Source organism: Lissotriton helveticus, chromosome 3_2 (genome assembly GCF_964261635.1).
Source record: "Lissotriton helveticus chromosome 3_2, aLisHel1.1, whole genome shotgun sequence".
NCBI classification, from domain to species: Eukaryota; Metazoa; Chordata; class Amphibia; order Caudata; family Salamandridae; genus Lissotriton; species Lissotriton helveticus.
In genome coordinates this window covers 233,858,374-233,871,480 of record NC_136062.1, presented here as the reverse complement: position 1 = coordinate 233,871,480, position 13,107 = coordinate 233,858,374, and the positions used below count along the sequence as shown (strand labels likewise).

The following is a 13,107-nucleotide window of genomic DNA, read 5'->3' as shown; positions in this document are numbered from 1 at the left end:
TGGCTGTACCTGCTGAGCAGATCCGCCATCTGGTTGTACTTCCCTGGGAGGTGTTCTGCCATGAGGAAAATGTTCCTCTGAATGGCCCACTTCCACATGCTCTGAGCCAGATGAGACAGCTGTGGCGAGTGGGTGCCTCCATGCTTTTGAATGTAGTACATCGCAGTCATGTTGTCCGTCCGGACTAACACTACCTTGTTGCACAGATGTACAATGAAGGACTTGATCGCCATGAAGATTGCCATCAGTTCCAGATAGTTGATGTGCATCTTCTGTTGCTGCGTCGTCCATAGTCCCTGCACTGTGTAAGTGAGCAGATGAGCTCCCCATCCCTGGAGAGATGCGTCCGTTGTCAGGATAATCTGCGGCACAGGCTCTTGGAACAGTCGGCCCTTGCAAAGGTTGTGTGGAGTCCACCAATGCAGAGAGTCGTATGCCCGACTGGTAACCAACACTAGGTCTGTCAATTGCCCCTGAGCCTGTGTCCACTGATTCGCTAAGCACTCCTGGAGCGGGCGCATATGTAACCGTGCGTGAGGGACTATGAAGATGCAGGAGGCCATCATGCCTATCAACTGCATGAACAGTCTCGCTGGAAGCGAGTGTTGTGGTCTGAACTTTTGGATCAGAGACTGCATGCTGTCTATCCTGACTTGGTTTGGCTGAGCCATGGCCGTCAGGGTGTTGATCGTCGCACCTAGGAACTGCCGGACATGTGCTGGTTGTAGATGCGACTTTGGGTAGTTCAGCGAGAAACCCAGATTGTGAAGAAGGTGAATTGTAGTCGACATGTCCGCGGCGCACTGTTGTTCCGACTTGGCTTGCACGAGCCAGTCGTCTAGGTAGGGGTAGACATGGATGTTCTGCCTCCTGAGGTGCGCTGCTACTGTCGCCAGACACTTGGTAAACACCCTTGGGGCTGTGGTGACTCCGAAGGGTAGGACCTTGAACTGGTAATGCTTGCCTTGAATAGTGAACCTGAGGTATTTCCTGTGGGACGGGTGTAGTGGAATGTGGAAATAAGCATCCTTGAGATCTAAGGTTGCTAAGAAGTCCCCTTGGTTTAGCAAGGGAAGAATCTGCTGCAGTGTAAGCATGTGGAAATGTTCTGATAGTATGTACAGGTTGAGGGGGCGTAGATCTAGAATGGGTCTGAGAGATCCGTCCTTCTTTGGAATAAGGAAGTACAGGGAATACACCCCTGTGCCTTCCTCTCCCACCGGCACGAGCTCGATTGCTCCCTTTTGCAGCATCACCACTACTTCCTGCTGCAATAAGAGCAAGTGCTCTGCGGACATAGGCCTTTGCCTTGGCGGGATGTTGGGTGGAGTGGATTTCAACTCTAGGCAATAACCATACTGGACTAGTTGTCGCACCCACCTGTCTGTGGTGATGTTTCTCCAGACGGGCAGGAACTGCTGCAGTCTCCCCCCGACAGGTGTTAAGTGGTCGGGGGGCAGTGACAGAGAGTCACTGTTTGCTTGGGGTAGAGGAGCGGGAGCTGTTGTTTCCTCTGCCGCGACCTCTGTTGCTGTTATTTCTGTAACCTCCCTTGTTCTGTTTTGGGAACGAGGATTGTGCTCCACCTTTTGAGAACTGAGATTGTTGACCCATTTGTCCTCTGGTGACTCCACGTGCACCTGAGCGACGAAAATTGCTGCCACGAAACTGTTGTGACTGTAGGGCCCCCATGGACTTAGCAGTTTCTGTGTCTTTTTTTATTTTTTCTAGGGTGGTGTCAACATCTGGACCAAACAGACTATCAGGATTGACTGGCTGATTAAGGATGGTTGTCTGAATATCTGGTTTAAACCCCGAGATGCGGAGCCACGCCTGTCGTCTCAGCATAACGCTAGTGTTGATAGCTCTAGCAGCTGTGTCTGCGGCGTCAAGTGCACACTTGATGGCTGCGTTTGAGATTAGCTTCCCTTCCTCAATAAGCAGTTTGGTGCCTTCTTGGAACTTTGGAGGCAGGTGTTGTATAACCTGTTCTAGGGTGTCGTAATGCGCCCTATCGTAACGTGCTAAGAGTGCTTGTGTATTGGCAATGCGCCAAAAGTTTGCGGCCTGCGCAGCTACTCTTTTGCCCCCTGCCTCTAGCACTTTGGACTCCTTATCCGGGGGAGGAGCTTCACCCGTTGTCTGGGAGTTGGCACGTTTCCTGGCATTGGCGACCACAAGAGAGTCCAGTGGCAACTGTCCCCGAATGTATGCGGGGTCCGCAGGTGCAGGTCTGTACTTCTTTTCAATGCGTGGATTGACCACTCGTGCTCTGGTAGGCTCCTTAAAGATATCCCCAGCATGCTTGAGGACTCCTTTAAGCATAGGCAGCGTCTTTACTGTCCTTTCAGAGACTGAAAATGTGTCGAAAAGGAAGTCTTCTTCTATCGGGTCAGCATGCATGTCCACATCATGATTGGCCGCTGCCCTCTCAATTAGCGCATGAAAACCTGCTGAATCCTCAGTTGGGGATGCACGTGCATTAAAAAGCTGCGGGTCCTGCCCCACATTTTGGGTGCCCTGGTCACCAGTGTCATCATATGAATCCGGTTGTGCATCTGGTTCATTGATAGGGAAATTGTATTGCTCATCCTCATCATACCCCTCACCCGCAGAGTGTTCTGGTGAGGGAGTAGGGCTCCGTCTCGGAGGAGGCTGGATTGGTTCCATGAGGCCTGAAGCATCAAGGGGCACCCTTTTCTTTTTCAGTGGGATGACATATGAGTCCACTGACTCTGAAGATATTTTTCTCTTATAGAGGGTCAATTTGCCTGTGTCAGCGTCGATGAAATGCTCTGAATCATCCTCTGATTCGAGTACCCGACGTGGAAGTGGGCCAGCCGTTGAAGAAACCGTCTTCTTCGGTGCCGATTTGGTGGAAAAGGCTTTCGGCGCCTCCTTTGGCGGCAAAACAAAGAGAAGTTTGCCAGAAGGCTTTGCTGGATTGTCCTTTTGCGCCTGCGGCGATGATATCGGAGCCGACGGAGCAGAGGCTTCTCCCTGATTCTCTGTAGTGAAGCGGCGATGAGGGACGTCTCACTCTCAGTTGGTTTTGGCGCCGACGAGGATGTTTTGACCTGTCCCTCGGATCCGACGTCTTTGTGGGCCTTGTGGGCTTTCGACGCGGATCCCGCTGTCACCGACCCCGAGTCCTGGGACCGGTGCGCAGACGTGCCAGTCTTCGATCCGTGCGCCTGCGTAGACTCCGTGGAGCCGGCCTTGGCGTGCTTGGACGGCGGCGCCGATGTTGACCCGTGCCGACCATCTTTCTTAGAGGACCCCTCCTCTGGCGTCGATTTTGAATGTGCAGCAGCGGAACCGACGGACTTCTTCGACTTCTGCGGACCGGAGGTCGACGGAGTCGATGGAGTAGCGGGTACAGTCGTTTTCGCTGGCACGGCAGCCATCTTAGGGACACTCGAGTCCTTAAGTTTCGGTTTCGTTTTCGGGTCGGCCATTTTAGATGTAGTCGATCCCGATGCTTTCGGTTTCGGTTTCGATACAGTCTGCTCAGCAAGTAAGTCCGTGGCCGGGCCAGAAGGCGGGGCTGTGGCTTGCGGCATTGGGTCTTGGGTAAGGCCTACAGGCGATCCCGTGACCCGGTCGGTGTCCTCGAAACCTTCGGGGCAGAGCTCGTCCCCTGAGCTATCTGCCGCGGCCCCATAAATCTCTTCGTCATCTCCTACCTCGTCGACGTATTCAAGGCCTTGACCCACGACTCCGTCGTCGTCTACCGTATCCGCCTATACCTCCGTCTCGGGTGGGGAGATTTGAAGATGATGACCCTGGTCCTCTTCATCTTGGTCGCCGAAGATGTTTTCCGGATCCGGGGCCGCTTGTCTAGCTTCCATGCGCACCGCGCGCCGAAGCTTGAGAGTCTTCTTAGAGCGGAACTGTGCACAGGCCTTGCACTTGCCGTCGTCGTGGTCAGGCGAAAGGCATTTGTTACAGACGGGGTGTAGATCGATGTGTGGGTACTTGGACCCACAAAGCGGGCAGTACTTAAACGGGCTCCGCTCCATGTCCGAAAAGTTTTGCAGTCGTGTCGCGATGAGAAGGCCTCAAAGTTCGAAAAGCGAAACAAGACTCCGCTTATTCCGGCTCCAAGAGACGGAAGACTCGAGACCGTGCGCAGACAATACCGACGCAAAAAAGCGAGGCCTTTTGGCCGCTAAAAGTTAGTTTTTCTCGGTTTCGACAGAAAGACGTCGAGACCACATCCGAACCCAATGGCGGAAAAAAACAATCTGGGGATGGAGCCGATGCCCATGCGCACTGTAGTCCAGGGGAGGAGCCACCTATCTCAGAATACTTCGAAGACTCTTCCAGGACAACAATGTGCGATCATCCGGACCCAACACTAGGCGGCGATCTAATGCTAAGATATGAATTTAGCAGCCCACATGCCTCGAACCTTATATTCTGAGTCATCTAATGCTCTGAAGGGGGCATTTCAATCTTGTCAGGAAGCGCAACTAGAACCTACTAAACTTGCTCCTGGGTATTTGGCTCCTAACAATTTAGACTCAGTTATAGGAAACCAGTTTACATTGAACTTACCCCCCCCAAAGTACCCCCCTAGTGGTGGTTATGACTAATGTTCCCCCTCTACGAGCTGGTTTAACTGAGGGGTTTTACCAACTGAAGACAAAGGTCACTCACTGGTTCGCAAAGAATCTAGAAGGGGGTCAAGAACTAGGAAGTGATATACTCATGGTTCGTAGAGTAGGATGGGTGGGTCGCTTAAGGAAGACCAGGGAGGGTGACTGCATAGTCATAAATTTTAACAATTCGAATACAGTTGCTAGAATACTATGGGAGACAGAACAGCATTCATTAGAGAGGGGGCAGGGTATTGAAGTTGTGCCCCTCGGGTTCTTTTATAGACCAGGCATTCAGGGTAAATCCTCCCGTAGGATCCCCTCACTGAGGAATTTTTCCAATCAAGCGTACCCTTTAGGAAGAAATGGGTTGCGACCTATACCTCATTTGACGCCATCTGGTCGTTGGCAAGGGGGTGATTCTAGATATAGAGGAGGAATAGAAACAACAAATAGATTCAATGTTCTTTTGAATGCGACTGACTTGTCCATAATGAAGTTGGCAGTAATTTGGAGCATACGGTTAGCCCCCATTATGAACATCATCTCAAGGGGGGGCTCAAACTAAGGGGAATTCTAGTCTAGTAGAGTGCACTGATAATAATATCGACTTTGATGCACCCCCGCTAGGCACTCGCAGGGAATCGGTAACAAACTATATGGAGGGAGTAGGAAGCTTGGTTTCCTGAAACATTGCTGGTATCCGCCCAAAGATGGAGTCTAAGGAATGGGTAGATTTTGTAAATTGTTTTGATGTGTGTATGTTTCAGGAAACTTGGATCTGTGAGCCCTGCTTTCTCCATGGGTACTTGAACTATTCTATCCCGGCAATTAAAGGTCAAAAGGGCCGTCCTAAGGGTGGCTTGATTATATGGGTACGTCAATGCCTGCCCTTTACTATAAAAGTGGTTGATACTGGTAGTAACGATATTCAACTTATAAAATTGAGTATGGGCTTTTTTGGGAGCCTAGATATATACAATGTATATGCTAGGGGCTCAAATGGGGGAAATCAGTAGTTCTTGAGGCTCTGGTTTCCCTACTTGAGATATACTCCATGAATAATAACACCATTATTGCTGGAGATTTCAACCGTACGTTTGAACCCCTGGACATTAGTGATGATCTAGTTGGGATGGATGAGGATATGCTATGGGGCGTCCCCAAACTAAATCTAGATCCAATTAAACGTTGGCCGAAGGATATTATATGTTTGAATGCCATTTGCCTGGAAAGGGGCCTTAGGGCACTAAATGGGCGAACAATGAGTGACAAGGGGGGGCATGCACTTTTGATTACGGTAGAAATAGGAGTAGGATAGACTATGTCCTGTGCAGTCTTCAACTATGGAAGGGAGTCCACGATATGGAAGTAAAGCATAGGCTAGAAAGTGACCATGACCCATTGTGTGTTACACACAAATGGTGGTTGCTCTCAACAGGGAAGTCCGCTAAAGAGTGTTTTTTTTTTTTTGCAGAGTTTTATATAGCGCGAACTAGAACCGAACCAAATCAGTTATCAGAGCGCTTTACATAGCACCAGTTACGTTACATGAGGACACACTTTCATTTTTTTAGGCACGGGGAGATTAAGTGATTTGCCCAGAATCACAGGGGGTTTTTGGCGTCGTTACCGAGACTCGAACCCAGATCCCCAGGTCCGAGGTCGAGCGCCTTCGCCATTAGGCCAACCCCTCTCCCCAGAGGGTTGGTGTTCCCCTGCCTGTACCCACCAATGACATGCGACGGCTAAAATGGCCGAATGTTTTGGCTAATCAACAGTCTATGGTTAATATAGATATGGAGGTAGACAAGGCGATAATTGCCCTAGAGCAAACAAATATTGTCGTTCCAGGGTCTCATGAAATTTCTGCTATACATGATAATCTTTTCTGTGCTATTAGATGCCATTTCCAGAAACCGGGTAGGAAAAACAATAAGGTACTTCCCAGTTCTGCGAGGTGGTATAACGCTCAGTGTAGAAAAGCCAGGCTAACTTTGGGAATAGCTATTAAGAGCAAAAATCTAGTGACTATCCGTGGTGCAAGAAGGATGTATAAGGATTGTATATCCTCTGCAAAAAAATCATGGGATGAGAGACACTGGAATTAACTAAGAGAGGCAAGTAGGACCAAAGACTCTAGACTTTTCTGGAGCATTGTTAAATGGGGGAGTGGCGGCTTACCCAATTGCCCAGATAATAATGTTGGTGAGGAGGACTGGGTCAATTATTTTAAGCCACAATATGACGATAGCAGCCCTGGCTCTGAGATGGAACGTTTCAAGGCTGTATTTTCCAAAGATAACTTTTTTAGTCGTGGTGAGGTGTTGTTGGCCCTAAGGGCAATATCAAGAGGAAGAGCGCCGGGTTTGGATGGGATCCCGGCGGATCTTTTCATTACTGATAAGGAACGCTGGGGCAAATATATCTTACTTTTGACTAATGCTGTTGCCCAGGGTGCAAATGTTCAGTTATCCTGGAAGGGTGCAATCATTATCCCGGTACACAAGAAAGGTGATCGGGGTTTGCCGGGTAATTATAGACCCATAAGCTTGATAGCTACCATCCAAAAGGTGGTGGGGAGGATGGTGGTGAACAGGCTTATGGCCTGGGTGGATGAAAACAATGCATTATCCCCTTACCAGGCGGGGTTCCGGAAGGCCACTAGTACGGTGGACCAGGTGTTCCGCTTTACTCTGCTACGGTGGCGAACTGTGGTGCTGGGAGGGGGCAGCCTGTATGCCGCTTTTGTGGATTTGCGGGCTGCCTTCGACCTGGTTCCCAGGTCTAAGCTGTGGTCGGTGTTGTGGAAGCTGGGTTTACCGGAGGACTTGCTGCCCCTGGTTATGAGGCTGCATGAGGCGAATTTTGCCAGGATACAGTGGGGAAGTCAAGGGGAGGTCACTGCGGACTTCCCGGTTGAGCGGGGAGTTCGGCAGGGGTGTGCAATGGCCCCCCTGCTTTTTTCCTTGTTCATTAATGGTGTAGTAGTAAGAATGCTGTCGGCTAATTTAGACGCCACCTCGTTGGCGGACACCAAGGTCCCAATATTAATTTTCGCCGACGACACTCTTATTTTATCAAAGACTCCGAGTGGCCTGCAGTGTGCCCTCGACATCTTTGAGGAATTTTGTGGGGAGCATGGCCTTGAAGTCAACGTGGCCAAAACCAAGTTAATGGTTTTTAACCCTCACCGTAATTTCCGCTCCAGGCTGACTATGAACCAGCGCCCCCTAGAGGCAGTCAAAGCTTTTACCTACCTTGGTGTTTATATAACCAATGATCTTAAATGGCCCCAGCATATTGATCTTGCGACATTAAGGCATGGACAATTAGCTGGAGCCTTAGGGGCTGAACATAAAAAATCAAAAACTAAACCAATCATGCCAGCCTTACAGGTTAGCGAGGCAAAAGCTTTGGCCTCAGCACTCTACAGGGCTGAGTTGTGGGGTTTTGGGAAGCTCGACTCATTACAGAGGTTCGAAAATAAGTTCTTCAAGACAATTACCTGAAAGTACCCCCCTTAGATATGAGCTGGGTAGAAAGGGAGTGGTTAATTTGGCAATGCTTCGCCCGATATTGTATTGGAGACGACTCTGGATTACTCCAGAACTTAAGCATTATGCTGAGGGTTTTTTGACGTTAATCAAGGAGGATGTTTTCCATAAGATTAAATGGCTAAAAGATCTTAGATCCTTGTTATGTGTGTTGGGTCTTCAAACCCTCTGGGATAACCCGCCAGGTGCCCTTATCCCTAGTAAAACTACTGTAAAGGAGTTGTATTGGGACTATGTGGCTGAACGGGCTTGGAGAAATATTGACTCTAGAACTATGACAGGATGTTATCTGGAATCTAAAATCTCTCCTGATCATGAACTTTATTGGGACCAGATAACAAAGCCATGGGATAGGAAGCTTTTATGTCAATTGAGGATAGGTGCTCTTCCGTTGAGGTCCCTAACTGGCAGGTGGCGGGGTTCATCAAATACTATTTGCCCCGCTTGTGGAATTGCAAGGGAGACCACTGGTCACTTTTTATTCGCCTGTCAAGCCTATGCCGTTCCTAGGCAAACCTGGTTAAAACCTGCATGCAAAAACGTAGGTACTAACAGTAGCATTGTAGCCCTGAGAATTATTTGTACTAGTTCTTGCTTGCCACTGGCCATAGCAGTAGCAAAATTTATGGGGTGGGCCTGGTCTATTAGGGTTAAATTGTTAGACAAGTAATGTTTAAATTGGGAGGGTTTATTGTAGCTACCTGACGCAGTTTGTATTTTATATCCTATGTATATATATGTATATTTATGCTTTTTATGGATAGTACTTGCTTTCATCTGTTAAGAGGCAACCATTTAATACTGTTTTAACATTTTTGTATGTATTGTGCTTTTATGAGAAGTACTCGAATAAAGCCTCTTAATAAGAACATGTCTGGTGGTGGCAGCTGGCGAGCAGCCACTCAGTCAGGACACTAAACTTAGGTCGCTTTTCAGGTGGCATCTGTAAGATGCCCTCCGAGTGCATTTTTCATTAAATCCCACACTGGCATTAGTGTGGGTTAATTGGGCTGAGAAGTTTGATACCAAACTTCCCAGTTTGAAGTAAAGCCATTATGCTGCTGTGGAGTTCGTAATGACAAACTCCCAGACCATATACTCTTTATGACATTACTGCACTTACAATCTCTAAGAATTGACTTAGACACTGTAGGGGTACAGGGCTCATGCACTTGTACGTTAACCACTGGTATAGTGCAGCCAACTAGAGAGGTGGCTGACCTATGCCAGGGCAGTGGGTTATAGGCATGGCATGCAGGGATGTGTGCCATGTTGACTCTTCACTTTGTTCTTCACCAAAACACGCAACTGGCAATAGAGAGGTGGAGGTGTGTGTGTGTGTGTGTGTGTGTGTGTGTGTGTGTGCCCAACAACACTGCAGCCAATCCTGGAGAGTCTTCTGTAATCTGGTATGGGTTATCGTCTTGCATCCAGCGTTCATCAGTGCAAGCAGGTAGGCGCCCTTGAGGTCTATGATTGCCCTGTAGACTCCTTTGCACATGCGGGATTACCCCCTCCATTATGGCCATTTTGAACATATGCTTCATTATAAATCTGTTCAAGGCATGTATGTCTAGTATGGGTCAGAGTGCATTCTATGCCATTAGTACGAGATAATAAACTGAACATATCCATGATGCATTTGTTCCACAGCAACCCTCTCAACTGCATACTTGTTTCAAAGGCCCTTGTACTCTTGCAACGGAAGTAGCTTCACATCCTTGTAAGTTCTTGCTATGTGCCTGATGTTTTGAAGTTTTGTGATAGTTCTATACAATAACTATGTTGAAATAAGTTTAGAATCCAATTGTTGGAGGTGACTGTCCTCCATTCCTGAAGGAACTCTCAGATTCTGTTCCCTTTGGTGCTGTGTGGAGGGATGGCTCCGCAAGATACTTGGTTTTGTGCCCTGACCCTCTTGTAGTGGGATCTCTACCTCTAGCTCTTGAAAGGGTTGCTTATGCTTAGGTGTAACACATTATTGGCACTGCAATGGAGCATTTTGGGAGCTAGTTTGCATTATAATGGTGAATTTTGGGAGCTGGTTTGTATTGTGAAGCTGCGTTTTTGGGGGTTGACAAGCTGGCAAATTTCTTCTTGAAGTTGACCCTCTTCAAAACAGGTCTCTGAAATGAAAAGCACCAGCTGCCTTTTGCTGTTTCACTGTATTTTTTCATCCTCTACAGCAAAGCATCCACTGCCAGGCCGAAAAGTGTGTTTGTGAAAGGCAGGTTTTTGCTGCTACTTGTACCACCTGCTTGAACCAAGGCACACTCAGTCATGCAGGCCTCCTTATGGTGATGTCTGTGCGCAACTGTTTGCTGGCTGTATCTACTGCGACGAGAGCAGATTTTTCACCAATTGCTGTGATTGTCTTGAGGTCCTGGATCTTTGCCCTCTTCCTGCACTGCTCTGTTCCACTTCCTCTGACAGTTGGTGCCCGAACCTACTGAGCACTGTATTAAAGTTGGTAATGCACCACTCGGGGGTAGCTGAACTCTCCATTTCAGGGCACCAACTCCATCTTCTTTGCTACCCTTGTCTGGTGGAGGCCCCATGGTGGTGGATGTGTTGGATCAAACGTGTGCCATGGTCACAAGGATCGAATCTGCTTTAACGTTACCCACGGATGTACACAGGGTTCTGGAAGAATATGCTTAATTATTCTATGCCCTTGGTGTTATGTCTTGGTTGAGGCTGGCTCCCTAAAGACCTCTTGCTCCTGGTCAGCACTGGGAAGAACTAGTTTTTATTTTGGGACAGAATCAGGGTTTCTATAAGGGAATAGGGTTCCCCCATTCCTCCTCCAACTGCAACCAACAAGGCTCTGTTGCAATTTTACCCAGGATGTTGTACACTGCGAGGTAGTGGAGACAGAGAGGGTATTGGCGGTGCTGGAAGAGTATGTGCCCACACCTTTTTCAGAAGAGTATGTAAGTCCTGGCCACTATTCCTCTGCTGACTCCAGGGCATAAAAAGCATACTTCTATAATTGACATCCTTCACCGTAGAGGTTTTCTTCCTCTTCATGGCCCTCAGGTGTCAGAAGCCCAAATGTAATGTATTCCTCCTCTTGATCCTACTTACGAGGCTTTAGTGCAGTGCAAAATCCCGTAGGGGGTCAAACTACTTCCTCCTCAGGAGGGCCTTCATCTCTGCCTAAAGCCTACATTTTTCCACTCTAAGTGGAGAACTGAGACCTTCCTCTTCAGTACTCAAGCCCAATTCTCTCTGGGATCTTCCACCTGTGCTCCCCTGTTGGAGTCAAGGCCAGCTCAGACAGTTTAAGGCCAACAGTGTCTTTTGACTTCAAGCCATGGGGTCTTTATGCTTGAGCTTGCACTCAATCAACAGTAGTTTCAGTGTTTGGGTATCCCTGGAAGACAGAGTCCAAATGCTTCAGCTTGGCCCCACTGCTCCCTTGTGGTGTTACCCGATATGTATTTGCCTCACTCCCTGGACACCTTCTCCCTCTCTGTTTCAGCAACCCCCCTCAATGTCGGAACCCACTCATTGTGCCCATCTGTTTCCTCGCGGTTCTTATCATCACTTGACTGACCAGGGTATGTCAGCAATCTTTTCTGCTGTGATTGCGTCATGGTATAGTGAGCCCACCTCCCTTTATCCTTAGTCTGCAGGGTCTTAGGCAGGAACTGAGCACATACATCACACCATTCAGAGTAGACGTCCGTTCTTGTGGCGGCAAATCTAAGGGTATGGCTCCATCACAGATGTTCAATTGGTTCATGTCATTCCAAAGGAGAGCTCCAGAACAATCGGATTAGGAAGCAGGGTGGGAGGGGGGTAAGGTATGGGGGTTCGGTGCTAAGTCAATTCCTTCAATGTCAGTCTTCTAACCTTCAGTTCCGTTTTTTTCGGTTCAGTCGGTGATCCATCGACAATCTCAATTTTTCGTCTGATGATTTGAACGCTCCTGGCTTTGTTTCCAAACCAACCAGCAGGAAAAACATAATATGAAGATGCTGACAACAGTGTGGCTTTAGGGATGTGCACCCAATGTTACAAGAGGATGGAAAGGACACCAAATAGTTAGCTCCACACAAGAAGGAAGATGAAAAATGAGCTATTACAGACAGTTCTGGGCCCAACCACTAGATGATGGAATGACACAAGGCATCTGAACCCAGCAAATATTCATGCTGCAAAAATTGGGCCATGCAGGCAAAACAAGTGTTGGCTAAATTACAATATTTCAATAAGTTTACAGAAGCTATGCCACAAAATGATTTTTTTTCGTCAAAGGGTCCTATGAATGAGTGTGTCAGGAACTCCTGTATTGCATATTTAAATAGTGTTGATTCATTTAGGTACAGCAGATCCCCTTATCTTGTGCATTCATACAACACATCCCAAATCAGGTGCACACTACACAATACAGGAATAAAGAGCCTCAGCAGTCAGGAAGCACACTGCAATAGAGGCCCGGTTATATATAACAGATGTAAAACTGGGTTAGTGGCGGCCTTTAAACAATAAAGGAAACTGTTTCAAAGCAGCATTAATATGGTGCGATTTTAGAAGCTACTTTGCATTCGCTCACTTATAAAATCTACATTTTAAGCAGATACTCTCCAAGAGTCCTTCCCATGATGTTTCTCATATTTTTCAAAGCCCTGAAAGCCTACTCCAAATGAAATTAATTTAGTAGGGAATATGAAATAGTTAAGATAAAAACATTGCATTATAAAAACATTTGTTTCCTAGTGTCCACCTGACAATGCTGAAAAAAGAATTACTGGCCCACCCACACAATTTTTTCAAAGACGAAATATTTAATGTAACAAGAAACTTTAACTGATTTTGGATTAACAGTTTTCAAAAACTAAATCGCAATCCAAACACACCACAGGTTGCAATTCATTCACTTCACATGTGACAGGAGTGATAGCAATTTCGTAGCATTTATATATTTAAGCTGTTTCTCCCAA

The 13,107-nt window shown here is 47.6% G+C and overlaps 1 protein-coding gene across 5 annotated transcripts in view; it reads right to left on the bottom strand.

Moving 5' to 3' along the window:
- SIN3A (SIN3 transcription regulator family member A) overlaps positions 1-13,107 on the bottom strand; it is an 865,613-nt gene that overhangs the window by 621,183 nt on the left and 231,323 nt on the right. The gene's annotated exons all lie outside the window — the stretch shown is intronic.